Source organism: Mesoplodon bidens (assembly GCF_964165515.1).
Source record: "Mesoplodon bidens genome assembly, chromosome: 8".
Lineage (NCBI taxonomy): Eukaryota > Metazoa > Chordata > Mammalia > Artiodactyla > Ziphiidae > Mesoplodon > Mesoplodon bidens.
This window is the reverse complement of record NC_138165.1, coordinates 85,771,723-85,788,693: the sequence shown is the minus strand read 5'-3', so window position 1 is coordinate 85,788,693 and position 16,971 is coordinate 85,771,723. Positions and strand designations below refer to the sequence as shown.

The following is a 16,971-nucleotide window of genomic DNA, read 5'->3' as shown; positions in this document are numbered from 1 at the left end:
TCAACGTGATACACCATATTAACAAATTGAAGGAGAAAAACCATATGATCACCTCAATAGATGCAGAGAAAGCTTTCGACAAAATTGAACACCCATTTATGATAAAAACCCTGCAGAAAGTAGGCATAGAGGGAACTTTGCTCAACATAATAAAGGCCATATATGACAAACCCACAGCCAGCATCGTCCTCAATGGTGAAAAACTGAAACCATTTCCACTAAGATCAGGAACAAGACAAGGTTGCCCACTCTCACCACTCTTATTCAACATAGTTTTGGAAGTTTTAGCCACAGCAATCAGAGAAGAAAAGGAAATAAAAGGAATCCAAATCGGAAAAGAAGAAGTAAAGCTGTCACTGTTTGCAGATGACATGATACTATACATAGAGAATCCTAAAGATGCTACCAGAAAACTACTAGAGCTAATCAATGAATTTGGTAAAGTAGCAGGATACAAAATTAATGCACAGAAATCTCTTGCTTTACTATACACTAATGATGAAAAATCTGAAAGTGAAATTAAGAAAACACTCCCATTTACCATTGCAACACAAAGAATAAAATATCTAGGAATAAACCTACCTAAGGAGACAAAAGACCTGTATGCAGAAAATTATAAGACACTGATGAAAGAAATTAAAAATGATACAAATAGATGGAGAGATATACCATGTTCTTGGATTGGAAGAATCAACATTGTGAAAATGACTCTACTACCCAAAGCAATCTACAGATTCAATGCAATCCCTATCAACTACCACTGGCATTTTTCACAGAACTAGAACAAAAAAATTCACAATTTGTATAGAAACACAAATGACACCAAATAGCCAAAGCAATCTTGAGAAAGAAAAACAGAGCTGGAGGAATCAGGCTCCCTGATTTCAGACTATACTACAAAGCTACAGTAATCAAGACAGTATGGCACTGGCACAAAAACAGAAATATAGATCAACGGAACAGGACAGATAGCCCAGAGAGAAACCCACACACATATGGTCACCTTACCTTTAATAAAGGAGGCAAGTATATATAGTGGAGAAAAGACAGCCTCTTCAATACATGATGCTGGGAAAACTGGACAGCTATATTTAAAAGAATGAACCTAGCACACTCCCTAATACCATACACAAAAATAAACTCCAAACGGATTAAAGACCTAAATGTAAGGCCAGACACCATCAAACTCTTAGAGGAAAACATAGGCAGAATGCTCTATGACATAAATCACAGCAAGACCTTTTTTGACCCACCTCCTAGAGAAATGGAAATAAAAACAAAAATAAACAAATGGGACATAATGAAACTTAAAAGCTTTTGCACAGCAAAGGAAACCATAAACAAGACAAAAAGACAACCCTCAGATTGGGAGAAAATATTTGCAAATGAAACAACTGTCAAAGGATTAATCTCCAAAACATACAAGCAATTCATGCAGCTCAATATCAAAAAAAAAAACAATCCAATCCAAAAATGGGCTGAAGAACTAAATAGTCATTTCTCCAAAGAAGATATACAGATTGCCAACAAACACATGAAAGAATGCTGAATGTCATTAATCATTAGACAAATGCGAATCAAAACTACAATGAGATATCATCTCACTCTGGTCAGAATGGCCATCATCAGAAAATCTAGAAACAATAAATGCTGGAGAGGCTGCAGAGAAAAAGGAACCCTCTTGCACTCTTGGTGGGAATGTAAATTGATACAGCCACTATGGAGAGCATATGGAGGTTCCTTAAAAAACTAAAAATAGAACTACCATATGACCCAGCAATCCCACTCCTGGGCATATACCCTGAGAAAAACATAATTCAAAAAGAGTCATGTACCAAAATGTTCATTGAAGCTCTATTTACAAGAGTCAGGACATGGAAGCAACCTAAGTGTCCATTGACAGATGAATGGATAAAGAAGATGTGGTACATATATACAATGGAATATTACTCAACCATAACATGGAATGAACCTGAGTTATTTATAGTGAAGTGGATGGACCTAGAGTCTGTCATACAGAGTGAAGTAAGTCAGAAAGAGAAAAACAAATACCATATGCTAACACATATATATGGAATCTAAAAAAAGAAAAAAAATGGTCAGAAGAACCTAGGGGCAAGATGGGAATAAAGATGCAGACCTACTAGAGAATGGATTTGAGGATACTGGAAGGGGGAAGGGTATGCTGGGACAAAGTGAGAGAGTGGCATGGACATATATACACTACACTACCAAACATAAAGTAGATAGCTAGTGGGAAGCAGCCGCATAGCACAGGGAGATCAGCTCGTTGCTTTGTGACCACCTAGAGAGGTGGGATAGGGAGGTTGGGAGGGAGGGAGATGCAAGAGGGAAGAGATATGGGGACATATGTATATGTATAACTGATTCACTTTGTTATAAAGCAGAAACTAACACACCATTGTCAAGCAATTATACTCCAATAAAGATGTAAAAAATAAATAAATAAATAAAATACTATTAAAAAAAGATGTATTTCAGGAAGAAGAAAAATTATAAAAACATACAGTTAAGATAAAACTTTATGATAATAGCACATAATTTGGAAGCAAAGTATTTCAAAATGCATTATTTGAGAGAGGGAAGTTATTGATAACATTAAACTTTCTTTAAAATACATGAAAAAATTCTAGGTTAATCACTAAATAACTAAATATAACATATATCTTCCAAACTAGTAGGAGGAGGGAAGATGAAATAAGGAAAAAAGTTTCAATCAATTCAAAAGAACAGAAGGTGGAACTGGGGAGTAGAAGGGACAAACAGGAAGAGCTGGTGAAATTAAAAGCCCAAATAAGATGGTAAAATTAAATTCAAATACTGTATATTCATTATCATAATTAATGTAATTGGCTAAACTCTTCAGTTAATAGACAAAGCATAACAGAATAAATAACAAGAAGTCCACCTGTGTCTTGTTTATAAAAGATACTACCCAAACATAAGTAAACAGAAAAGTTTAATAGAAGAAAGGGAAAAGATAAGGAATTGCTGTTTAATGGCTTTAGAGTGTAAATTTTGCAAAATGAAAATTTTCTGGCGATTGGTTTTCACAACAATGTGAATACACTTAACACCACTGAACTGTACATTTAAAAACATTTAATATGATTAATTTAATATTATGTGTATTGTATCATAATTAAAGACTTTTTAAGGATGGGAAAAGATGTGCAAGGCAAATACCAAAGAAGAAAGAACTAATGCTGTTTATTAAATATTATTATTTTAATATAATAATTTTATATTATATATTAATTAATATTTGTAACAGCTTTATTGTAGTATAATTGCTTTACAAATGTGTGTTAGTTTCTGCTTTATAAAAAATTGAATCAACAATGACTAATGAAATAATGATCCTTTTTTTCCATTATATGTAGAGTGAGATTAATTACTGCCCAAACGGTCTCAATACACTGTATGTGTTTACATTTTAAAAAAAAGAAATTGAATCAGCTATACATATACATATATCCCCATATCTCCTCCCTCTTGCCTCTCCCTCCCACCCTCCCTATCCCATCCCTCTAGGTGGACACAAAGCACTGAGTTGATCTCCCTGTACTATGCAGCTGCTTCCCACTAGCTATCTATTTCACATTTGGTAGTATATATAAGTCCATGCCACTCTCTCACTTCGTCCCAGCTTGCCTTTCCCCCTCCCGTGTCCTCAAGTCCATTCTCAATGTCTGCACCTTTATTCCTGTCCTGCCCCTAGATTCTTCATAACTTTTTTTTTTTAGATTCCATATATATGTGTTAGCATACAGTATTTGTTTTTCTCTTTCTGACTTACTTCACTCTGTATGACAGACTCTAGGTCCATCCACCTCACTACAAACAACTCAATTTCATTTCTTTTTATGGCTGAGTAATATTCCATTGTATATATGTGCCATATCTTCTTTATCCGTTCATCTGTCGATGGACACTTAAGTTGCTTCCATGTCTTGGCTATTGTAAATAGAGCTTCAATGAACATTGTGGTACATGACTCTTTCTGAATTATGGTTTTCTCAGGGTATACGCCCAGTAGTGGGATTGCTGGGTCATATGGTAGTTGTATTTTTAGTTTTTTAAGGAACCTCCATACTGTTCTCCATAGTGGCTGTATCAATTTACATTCCCACCAACAGTACAAGAGAGTTCCGTTTTCTCCACACCCTCTCCAACATTTATTGTTTGTAGATTTTTTGATGGGCATTCTGACTGGTGTGAGGTGATACCTCATTGTAGTTTTGATTTGCATTTCTCTAATGATTAGTGATGTTGAGCATTCTTTCATGTGTTTGTTGGCAATCTGTATATCTTCTTTGGAGAAATGTCTATTCAGGTCTTCTGCCCATTTTTGGATTGGGATGTTTATTAGTTAATATTTAAAATAAAAGTAAACTAGAAATAAAGAAGGCTGCTTCATATCAATGGAAGGTTTGATTTACTAGGAAATATAACATTTATAAACTTGTATATACCCAATAACATATTTTCAAAATATAGGAAGCAAAAAAATTCATCCTCAGAGTGGGATATTTTAAGATATACATAGCAGAAAAGAATAGGTCAAATAGATGAAAAATCATAGATACAGAATACATGAACCACACACCCAATAAGCTTAACCTAGTGGACACTATAAAACACTGTACTCAGAAACTGGACAGTACACATTCTCTTGAAGACCATATAGGATATTTATCAAAACTGACTCCGATATAAGCCATTAAGTCTCAACACACTTTTAAAAATTAATATCATGCAGACCACATTCTCTGATCATAACCAACTGAGAAATCAATCACAAATTTTTTTAAAGCATAGCTTTAAGGACATTACCTACTTCATTCAGATTGTTGGGAATTTAAAGAGTTCAGTAAATAGCACCTCCCTCTTTTTTAAAAATGTCTTTGAATATATTCAACTATCAAGGCAAGGCATTTTGCTATATAAAACATTATAATCTTCCCACTACTCCAATTCAATAAATGACTTTACTCAGTGGCCCCATTAAAACTGTGAGTGATCATCAGACCCCAAGGAACACAGGCCACAGGTCCCTGTGCAGCTGCAATGGTAGAGGTGCACAAGAGCACCAACACTACCACAAGCTCATCTGCAGCTTTGTAGTTTTGTTTTTGTAGTTTCCCACTTGAACTTGGAACTAACTGAGAAATTACATAAGGAGTCAGGCAGATGAAGATAAAATAATCATTTTATTAAGCAGAAAGTTTTTTGGAGAACATGGTCTATGTATGTATCAATGGGCTTGCTTATTGGCTCCTTTGAATTTTACATACTACCTAAAACTGCAGGTGATACCCACAAGTACAGAGCCTGCTCCTCCAAGCTTACTGCACAGTCAAGGGCAAAATAATATGCATGCTCTCTGCAGACAGACAGATCCCAAAGACAGGTCTGAGGAAGACGCTGATGTGCACGTGCCTGGTCAAACTCACAAACCAGGCAAGTCACTCATCCACAGGGAGTGAAGAGCTGGTAGGTTAAAGAGATGAAAAGCTGCTACACAGCTCTCCACATGGAAACATGGAATGATTGATGAGGAACTCCTTAATACTCACTAAGGAGGAAATTTGCATTTTTTGTGAAGACCAGGGTGAGACACATGGGGAACATGGTGTTCTCAGCATCTTTACCTCCTTCCTGGAGCTGGGCTGTGATGTTGAGTTCACACTGCGCTTTAGCTTTCAGCACAAGGACAATCTGCTCTTCTATAGTAACGGTGCCATCAGAATCCAGCTGTCGACATGAAAAAATACAAACAGAGAAAAACATGCCTGTTACTTTTTTTTAAAGCCACAATACAATCTTTCATTATTTCACCTTCTAATATAATTAAAAATTAGTTTTGATGTGAAGCTATCTGAAATAGTTCTTTATCTGAATCAAAATTCAAAAATCCATCAATGTATAAGATTTTAGAATAATCATACTTTTACCTGATTAGCCTAAAGAAAAAAATCCCCTTTGTTAAAAGTTAAAAAACTCCAGAAATTTTTTATTTAATTAGTTAAGTCTAATAGATATAATCAGAAAAAATAATAAATATATTGAAAATTTCCTGAAATGTTACAAAGACCAATATTTATTAATCCTCTTACAATATGTCAGTTATGGCACATAGAAAGGAGAAATGGACTAGAAGACTATGCTTAGCTCTACTGAAAATTTACCAGTGAAACTGGGCAAATCATTCCATGTTTTGGGGCTTTGGTTTACTCATCTATGAAATAAGAGGGTTACACCAAATGGTCTCTAGTTAATTTTGCTATTGAGATATTATTGACAGGTAACATAAGTGAGTTTAAGGTGTACTATGTAATGACTTGATATATTTATATATTGTGAAATGACTACCACAATAAAGTTAGTTAACACCTCCTTCCCCCCACATAATTACCTTTTATGTGTGTGTGTGATGATAATATTTTAGATCTACTCTCTTAACTTTCAAGTATATAATAAAGTACTGTTAATTATAGTTACCATGTTATACACTAAATCCCCAGAACTTAGTCATCTTATAGCTAGAAGTCTGAATGCTTTGACCAACGTCTCCCTATTTCCCCCACCTCCCAGACCCTGGCAGCCACCATTCTACTCTCTTATTTCTATGAGTTCAGCCTTTTTACGTTCCAAACAAGTGAGAACATACAGTATTTGTCTTTCTCTGTCTGACTTATTTCACTTAGCCTAGTGTGCTCAAAGTCAATCCATGTTGCACAAAAGGCAGGATTTCCTTCTTCTTTACAGATGAATAATATTCCTCTGTGTGTGTGTGTGTGTGTGTGTGTGTGTGTGTGACATTTTCTTTATCCATTCATCCATCCATGGACACTTAGGTTGTTTCCATGTCTTGGCAATTGTAAACAATGCTGCAATAAACAAGAGGGTACAGATATCTAAACTCTGAGATAGTGATTTCATTTCCTTTGGATAATATCCAGAAGTGAGGTTGCTGGATAATATGGTAGTTGTTTTTTTAATTTTTTGAGAAACTCCATACTTTTTTCCAGAGTGGCTGTACCAATTTACACTCCCACCAACAGTGCACAAGGGTTCCCTTTTCTTCACATCCTCGCCAACACCTGTTGTCTCTTTTTGATGATAGCTATTCTAACAAGTGTGGTTTTGAGTTACACTTCCCTGATGATTAGTGATGTACCTATCGACCATCTGTATGTCTTCCTTGGAAAAATATCTATCCAAGTCCTTTTGCCATTTTTTAATTGGATTGTTGATTTTTGCTATTGAGTTGTATGAGTTCCTTATATATTTTGGATATTAACCCTTTATTAGATAGATGGTTTGCAAATATTTTCTCCCATTCCATATGTTGCCTTCTAATTTTGCTGATTGTCTCTTTTGCTGTGCAGAAGCTTTATAGATTGAGGTAGTCTCAATTGTTTATTTTTGCTTTTGTTGCTTGTGTTTTTGGTGTCATATCCAAAAAAATCATTGCTAATACCAATGTCAAGAAGCTTTTTCCCTGTTTTCTTCGGGTGGGTTTACTGTTTTGAGTCTTACATTTAAGTCTTTAACCCATTTTGAGTTAATTTTTGTGAGTGGTAAAAAATAGGGGTCCAATTTCATTCACTTGTATGTGACTACCCAGTTTTCCTAACACCATTTATTGAAGAGACTGTCCTTTCTCCAGTAGGTATTCATGGATCTCTTGCGAAAGATTAGTTGACCATGTATGTGAGTTTATTCCTGGGCTCCTGATTCTTTTCCATTGGTCTATGTGTGTTTTTATGCCAGAACTGTGCAGCTTTGATTACTATAGTTTTGTAATAAAGTTTGAAATCAGGAATTGTGATGCTTCTAGCTTTGCTCTTCTTTCTCCGGATTGCTTTGGCTCTTCAGAGACTTTTGTGATTTCACATGAATTTTAAGATTATTTGTTCTATTTCTGTGAAAAATGCCATTGTAATTTTTACAAGGATTTCACTGAATCTCTAGATGGCTTTTGGTAGTATGGACATTTTAACAATATTAATTTTTCTGACCCATGGACATGGGATATCTTCCCCTTAATTTCTGTTTTCTTCAGTTTATTTCATCAATATCTTGGAATTTTCAGCATACAGATATTTACCCAATTTGGTTACATTTATTCATTATCTTTTATTCTACTGTAAATGGAACTGTTTTCCTTATTTCTTTTTCAGAAGTTTGCTGTTAGTGTATACAAACACAACTGATTTTTGTATGTTGATTTTGTATTCTGAAACTTTACTGAACTCATTTATTAGTTTTGATAGCATCTTTAGGGTTTTCTAAATACATGATCATAGCATCTTCCATTAGAGACAATTTTACTTCTTCCTTTCTGAGTTAGATGTCTTTTATTTTTTTTTCTTGACTAATTGCTCTGGCTAGGACTTCCGGTACTATGTTGAATAGGAATGGTGAGAGTGGGCACTCTTGTCTTGTTCCTGGTCTTAGAGGGAAAACGTTCAACATTTCATCATTGCATATGATGTTAGCTATGGTTTGTCCTTTTTGCATTAATACTGTGACTCTATAATGGTAAAATGCATCAACATATCCATTATCCATTTAATCAATATTTGTTAAATACTTTTTATGTGAAAAATAATATGCTTAATATTTTATAGTAAAGATTTTCATTTTCAATTATTTTTATGTAGTACATTTTCTTCAAATAAAACACCTCATGAGAAAACCTCGTGTGTGTGTGTGTGTGTGTGTGTGTGTGTGTGTGTAAAATAACAGAACTTCCCTGGCTGAAACCTAGGCAGAGGCAACTGCAGAATCACACTGCCTCACTAATCTGAACCTTCCTTTATACCTGAACTTGCTCTGAAAAACCACAGGGCTTTTTAAAGCATTGTCAGAAAAAATCACTATTAATAGGAATAGAAAGATGTATAACAACATTTTATAGGACTCCAACACAATTCTTCTTTCTACTGGGTATCTTTCACTAGATACCGTCATACATTTTCCCACCCTGGAGCATGTTTCTAACATATAACACATGAATAATAAATGTTTGTTGGATGAATTCACCTAGATTTGGTTTTAACACTACCAGCATTAAAAGGAAATTCTATTATTGGAAAACTTCAATTTCAAAGAAATATCTTTTAAATATGATAAAACATTCATAAGTATTTGTTCAAAGTATGGTGCTTGGACCACCTGAATCTGATGCCTATGTAAAATGTAGATTCTTAGGCTGCACACCCACTCAGTGAATCAGAATTTTTTTCTGGAGGTAGAGACTGGTAATTTTCATGTTTCACAGGAACCCCTGATTCTTGTACTTACTTTAATGGGTTTGAGAACAAACATATTTGAAGGTACAAGTTGATGATGAAGATCACACTATTAGTCAAGGCTCATTCAGAGGAGCAGAACTATTAAGAGATTGAAATAGATTATAGATAAAAAAAAATAGAGGTAGAAATAGAAATAAAGCTAGAAATAGAATAAAGTATTTGTTACAGGGATTTGACCTATACAGTTGTGGGAACTGGTTTAACAGTCTCCTGAAGGCTAATATTTTTGTCTGATGCTGAAGCTAGAAATCTGTAGGTCAGGAGTCAAAAAGAGAAGATGAGTGTAAAGAGAAGGAGAGTAAAAACAAGCTGGAACCATCAGCATGAGCTAGAAACCATGAGGACACACTGGAATCCATGTGAATTCTTGGTGCCTCCAACCTTCATGATAGGGGTGCCCAGCAGAAGAAGCCAGCACTCTCATCATGGACCTAAATACATACTTGGCCAAGGAATCAGGTAAGTTAAAGGAGGACCCAGGGAAAGATGACATAGTTGCAGGCCTGGCTGCTATCCCTCTCCCATGAGATCAGCCAGCAGACAAGCAACAATGTCCATGAGATACAGAAGTGCCTGCTTTAACTATCTGAGTGTAAAAAACAAAATAGCTGCTGCTTCACCTTTGCCCTCAAACACTCATGAAAAAATGTCTCTTGTGGCTCATCTTAGCCAAAAATATGAAGGGAAGGGAATTCTGGGAAATACAGTTTAACATAGCCATGTTGACATTACAAAGCTACCAAAATCCACATCTGTCAACTTGGCACCCATATACAGCTCTTTAAACCACACAATTTCCAGAAAACTCAATAACAAAGTCATGCTTCCATCTAACATGATACAATTCATTTGGTACCAAGAGTGATTCCAGAGGGACAGAATTTTAAGGAGGGAAAAATCTGTATTTGTCATCTATAGCTGTGTAACAATACCCAAAACTGTGTGGCATAAAACACCAAACATTGCTTATCTCACAGTTTAGGAAAGGATTAGCTGGGTGCTTCTAACTTAGAGTCTCTTATGAGGTTTCAGTCAAGACTTTAGCCATAGATGCTGTTAACTAAAGACTTGACTAGGACTGAAGGATCCACTTCCAAGATGGCACACTCACATGGCTATTGTCAGGGGGCCTCAGTTCCTCAGTAGCTGGTGGTTCTCTCCATTTGAGTGCTTGAGTGTCTACAACATGACAACTGACTTCCTACAGAGTAACTGATTCTAGAGAGAAAGAAAGGAGAAAGCTTTGATGTCTTTTATGATCCAGTCTCAGATATCACTTACAGTCAGTCCCATCAGATTCTACTGGTTAAAAACAAGTCACCAACTTTCATTCCAGGGAAGAGGAATTAATCTCTACCTCTTAAAGAAAGATATCAAAAAATCTATAGATATATTTTTTTTCTTTAAAAAAAATTTTATTGAGGTAATGTAAAAATTTTTATTGAGATAATATTGGTTTATAACATTATATAAGTTTCATGTGTACAATATTATATTTCTAATTCTGTATATCCTATAATGCGTTCACCACCAAAAATTTACTTTTCATCTGTCACCATACAGTTGATCCCTTTTTTTTTTTTTTTGGCTGCATTGGGTCTTCGTTGCTGCACATGGGCTATCTCTTTGGTTGCGGTGAGTCGGGGCTACTCTTTGTTGTGGTGCACGGGCTTCTCATTGCGGTGGCTTCTCTTGTTGCAGAGCATGGGCTCTAGGCGTGTTGGCTTCAGTAGTTGTGGCACATGGGCTCAGTAGTTGTGGCATGCAGGCGCTGAGGGGTGTGGGCTTCAGTAGTTGCAGCATGCGGCTCAATAATTGTGGCGCACGGGCTCTGGGGTGTACAGGCTTCAGTAGTTGTGTGTGCATGGGCTCAGTAGTTGTGGCTCATGGGCTCTAGAGCATAGGCTCAGTAGTTGTGGTGCACGGGCTTAGTTGTTCCGCAGCTTGTGGGATCTTCCCGGGCCAGGGATTGAACACGTGAACCCTGCATTGGCAGGCGGATTCTTGACCACTGCACTACCAGGGAAGTCTCCGGTTGATCCCCTTTATCCATTTTGCCCTGCCCCTGCCACTTCCCCTTGATAACCACTACTCTGTTCTTTGTAGCCATGTATTTGTTTTTGTTTGGTTTGATTTGTTCTTTTTTCTTTTTATTTTCCACATATGAGCAAAATCAAAAGGTATTTATCTTTCTCCGTCTGACTTATTTCATTTAGCATAATACCCTCAAGGACTGTGATGTCACAAATGGCAAGATATTTTTATACAATCACAATTTTCTGCAGGTGGTCATCTGTTTTCTAGAAAGAGAATACTGAAAATTATGTTTTCTGTGGATTTGTTAACAATAATAGGGTCCAGAGCTTTGCATTTCTGTTTTCTGTTAGGGACTTAGAGATTCTTTAATCAAATATGATAATAAAACCTATCAATTTACCTAAATTGACAACCTCTCAATAATACAATCCTTTGCCATCCCCAAATCTTTAATATCAGGCTGCAAATAAAATTATCCTCTAGAATTGTTCTTTAAGGAAAGTGGGAAAACAAATCTTTTAATGTTGTGCAATAAGACATTATGGACTGAACATTAGAAATAGAAAGATGTTTACATTACTAGCTATAGGAAGTACACTTAGAGATTATTGATAATTATGATTTTAAATGACATAAAATTATAGACTGGCAGGTTAAACTGAAATTAAGGATACAGAAAGAATATCTATCATAAGAACTAGTTTTAGCATCAAAAAATTGCCTTATTCCTGAAAATTATGAATTTATTATTTTCTAATGTATTTGTAATACAAAGAGTAGATCAGTAAAAAGGTATATAGTTTAAAGATTTCTGGATAGTAGTCATAGTTCAATGCCCATATTTATCTTAATGTGAAAGGAGAAAATAAAACTAATTTTGGGGATTAGAATACACACAATAATTTAGCTATCAGGCTAACACAATGCAGATTCTGAGTTAAAAGCATCTACATTAAAAGTGAGCCATAAAAATCTTACTTATCAAAAAGGGAGAACAAAATGGAAAGAGACGAGCCAAGTGAATGGGCCGGGAGGAAAAACTGACTTCTTCCCATCTATTATCTAGAAACACTCAGGCACCATTCAAGTTGGTTGGCTTTATTTTTATTTTATTTTAATTTTTTCTGGCTGTTTTTTCAGTTCAATAGTTACTTTCTTTTACTTCAATCCCAGAAAACACTGGGTAATCTGTGACCATGTTTCAGAACTATAAACTTGATTCAGAGAAATCTGACCTCAAATATTAAACATGAACATTACAAATCACCCCTTGTACCATTTTTACCTGAACAAATTCATTTTTGTTTCCTTTTGTGCAGATGTAGCCTTTTTACTGGGATAACCTTTTCAGGCACATAATCATCAAATAAACTACAGCTTCTAAAGATAATTTTGTTCTAAAAAATGTGGCCAGTTTAACCAGGAGCAAGTTTGATTAGCCTGTGCTAATTGATGATCTGTTAAATTGATTTTTAGTCATTTCAAGTGAGAGTAAGAAAATGTTTCCTTTATATTGTTTTCTCTTCTGCCTTTGTTACAGAAACAAGTGTTCTTTACCATAGAGGGACATTAAAATCACAGTGTATTTAAAAGAGAAGAACAGTCTTCATATTCAATGTCTATTACTCCAAAAGCAACAATTGCAGCCAAAACAAAGTGGTGCATTTAGAAAAACAGATGTTAGCAATTTTTCCTGGGCAAATGATCATTTACAATTTGAAATTAAATGTTAAATTTCAATCTGTCACATATTTGATGGCTAAAAGAAGCCATAATTTGATCATGTATATTTTATTAAAAGTACATAGTTATCCTTATATATATTAATTGTTAGTGCAAGTACATGTGAATCTTCATAATTACAATATTCACTTGTGTTCCATTTTCAAACAACCATGAATCCATAAATTAGATGTAATATACAAAAAGAAGCATTCTGGAATTTCTACTTCTGGCATTTATGGAGTATATGCATTTCCCTCTATTCCTCCCAATGAGTACAACTAAAAACTCTGGACATTATATATAAAATGAACATAAGATGACTCTGAAAAGTGAAGAGCAAAATACAGACCAGCTAGAGACCTCAGATCCTGAAGAACAATACTGTGGTAAATTCTCTGGGTTTTCTTTTTATCTCATATATTCCCAACTTGGAGTTGGAGAAAGTGGGCAACTCTGAAATACCAACAAGTGCTGGCCAAAAAAAAAAAAAAAAAAAAGGCCTCAAGAAAACCCTGCTCTCTATAGCAAAGAAAGGAAAGGGGCAGCCTGACAAGACAGAAAACTTTTAGACAATAACAGCTTAACCCAAGCCAAACACCACAGAAAAACTGCAGTCCTACTGCAACCCATATCTATCAAGGCCAAGTGGAGAGCCTAGACTTCCATCCTTGCCAGGCTGTAAGAAGGGGTCCCTACACCCTCCCCAGAGTGGTTTCACAGCAAAGTAGAGGGTCGGTACTCCTACCCACAGTGGTCTGTAACAAGGCCCTTCACAGTCTCCCCATCCCTGGTATCAGTGGAGATTATATGGGGAGCCTAGACTTTCACCCAGAGCTGGCAGTAACGAGATGCCCCTACATCCCCTGCACTGGGGTGATGTCAGAGAAGACATAGTGGAGAGTCAGTCTAGCAACAATGAGGCTACCCCACTGTGGTGTCGGTGAAGACCACATGGGGAGCAGAATTCACACCCCCACCCAGCAGTAACAAGGAACTCTCCAACTTGAGTGCAACAGATGCTGGCTGGGGAACCTCAACTTCTACCTCCACTGAGCAGTAACAAAGATATGCCCCCATTTCCTCAGTTATACTAATACCAGATAGTTGACTTCTGAGCAAACTACTAGAGACCAAGAGGGACATTATATAATAATAAAAGGGTCATTCCCCCAAGACATAGCTATCCTAAATACGTATACATCAAAAAAGAGAAAAACATGTGAAGCAAAAACTGATAGAAGTGACAGAAGTAACAGACAATTCCACTATTATAGTTGGAAACTTCAATACTCCTCTCTCAATTGATAGAACTAGACAGAAGATCAACAAAGATACAGAAGAACTCAACCAAGAGGATCTAATAAACGTTTATAGAACACTTCACTCAACAATGCAGAATATACATTCTTTCCAAGTGCTCACAGAATAGATACCAAAGCAGACCATATCCTGGGCCATAAAACAGATCTCAACAAGTTTAGAACTGAAATCATACAGAATATGATCTCAGCCCACAGTGGAATCAAACTAGAAATCAATAAGAGAAAAATACCAGGAAAATCTCCAAACATTGGAAACTAAACACACTTTCAAATAATCCTTGGGTCAAAAAGAAAGGCTTAAGGGAAACTTTTTTTTAATGCATTGAACTGAATGGAAATGAAAATACAACATATCAAAATGTATAGGACACAGATAAAGCAATGCTGAGAGAAATTTATAGCACTAAATACCTACATTACATAAGAAGAAAAGTCATATATCAACAACATAATCTCCCACCTCAAGAATATAATAAAATAAAACCAAAGAAAATAAAAGGAAGGGCACAATAAAGATAAAAACAGAAATCAGTGAAATTGAAACAGCAAAACAATATAGATTATCAATGAAACAAAGAGCTGGTTCTTTGAGAAGGCAATAAAGTTGATAAACTTCTAGCAAGCAGACAAAGAAAAAATAGAGCAGACATATTAAATTATAGAAATGGAGAACAGATTAGCGGTTGCCAGGGGTTGAGGAGGAGTGAGGAGTGGAAAGGAAGTGGGTGTGGCTATAAAAGGGCAACAGGAAGGATCCTTGTAGGGATGGAAATGTTCTGTGTCTTGACTGTATCAATGTTAATGTGCTGGCTGTGTATTGTGTTATAGTTTTATAAGATGTTACCCTGGGGGAACCTGGGTAAAGGATACACAGTTCTCTTTGCATTTTTTTTACAACTGGGTAAAGGATACACAGTTCTCTTTGCATTTTTTTTACAACTGCATGTGAATCTACAATTATCTCAAAAGTTAATTTTTCAAAAAAGAATAATGTTGTCCCAATTTTAAAAAACACAATATGTAAAAATATTACCTCATTCTAGTAAATGAAGATTTGCCACAAGGTGGTTGTAAAAAACAAAGGTAAGTGAGAATTGTTCAAATATGATTATTTTATAATTTTGCAAAAACATTTCTCATAAAGTGAAGTTTCTTTAATGTTTACAAGTCCTCTTAGAAAGTTACTATAACATTCATATATCAAATTAGACTCTAATTTTGAAAGGATTAAAAGAATATGTTTATTGAATTCTGCTGAGGAATGGGATCTGGACAGCTGCTGACCCTCAGAGCAAGGCTGATAATCAGCTCACAGGACATCAATTTTAAAAAAGAATATGTTTAAAGAGAATGAATTCCCTTGCAGGAGACATTCTATTTTCCATAGTCCATGAGAAGGATGAGCTGGCCTAATATAAAGTATTTTGCTTGGAATTTAGGGTTTCTCGTATACTCTAGAATTGATTGCCAAATAATCAATACATTTTATTAACTCTCTAATCCATGTTTTCACACAGGCCTCAAAAGAGTTCATATATACCTATTAATGTTTTATTTTACATTCTTAAATGCTGCTGTCACTCTCAAGAGCATGATTCCCTTGAGAGTGGCCAAAGGTTTTATATTGTAAAGGGAGTTTGAAAATGAAACAGGTTTTTAATTACTTAGAATGTATTGTCTGTAATATTCAGTTAGAACAGAGACAGGAATCTGCCATAATAAACTGATAGTTTTGGGGAAAATATTATTGAACCACCCGCCTTTAATTAAATCACCAGCTATGGAAGTGTTCCCCCAATTTGTCCTTTTTCTAATTCAAAGAAAAACAAGCAATATGTATAAAATACAAGCAAAAATACCATAAAAACCACAAAAGTGTCCATACTTCTCAAGTTTTATAATCCTTTCACAAACTGACCTCTAACCCAGAACTAAATCTGAAGACCAGGCCATTTTGCACATTTGGCTGTATAAAATTCCCCACGACCCTGTTCATATGAGAAGCAAATCAAAAGCAGTTTAAGAATAAAATGTATCAAATGAATTTATTTATAAAACAGAAACAGTCTCACAGACATAGAAAACAAACTTATCGTTACCAAAGGGGAAAGTGGTGGGGAGGGATAAATTAGGAGGTTGGGATTAACATATACACACTATTATATATAAAATAATCAACAAGGACCTACTGTATAGAACAGGGAACTCTACTCAATATTCAGTATAAACCTATATGGGAAAACAATCTGCTGTACACCTGAAACTAACACAACATTGTAAATCAACTACAATACAAAATTTTTTTTTAATTTTTTAATTAAAAAAATTTCTTTAAAGAATAAAATGTGTCTATCTACACCATGGCTCATTAACAGTTAAGGTGACAGCATTAGGAACGTGATCACATAGAGCTGTCATCCTTCACACCTATTATTCATTCTTTCTCTTTCATTTCAAACACATGAATTTATTGTACGTATTTATAGAGCTCCAATTAATAATTAAAAACAAAGCACAGTTAATTCTTTTAAGAGTCATAT

At 35.3% G+C, this 16,971-nt stretch overlaps 1 protein-coding gene across 1 annotated transcript in view; it reads right to left on the bottom strand.

Annotated features, from left to right (window-relative positions):
* PTH2R (parathyroid hormone 2 receptor) overlaps window positions 1-5,695 on the bottom strand; it is a gene marked incomplete at its 3' end in the record, with an annotated part of 82,844 nt that extends 77,149 nt beyond the window's left edge. The window contains exon 1 of the mRNA XM_081242153.1: window positions 5,676-5,695. The remainder of the gene's footprint in view (window positions 1-5,675) is intronic.
* Between the last annotated feature and the right edge of the window lie 11,276 nt (window positions 5,696-16,971).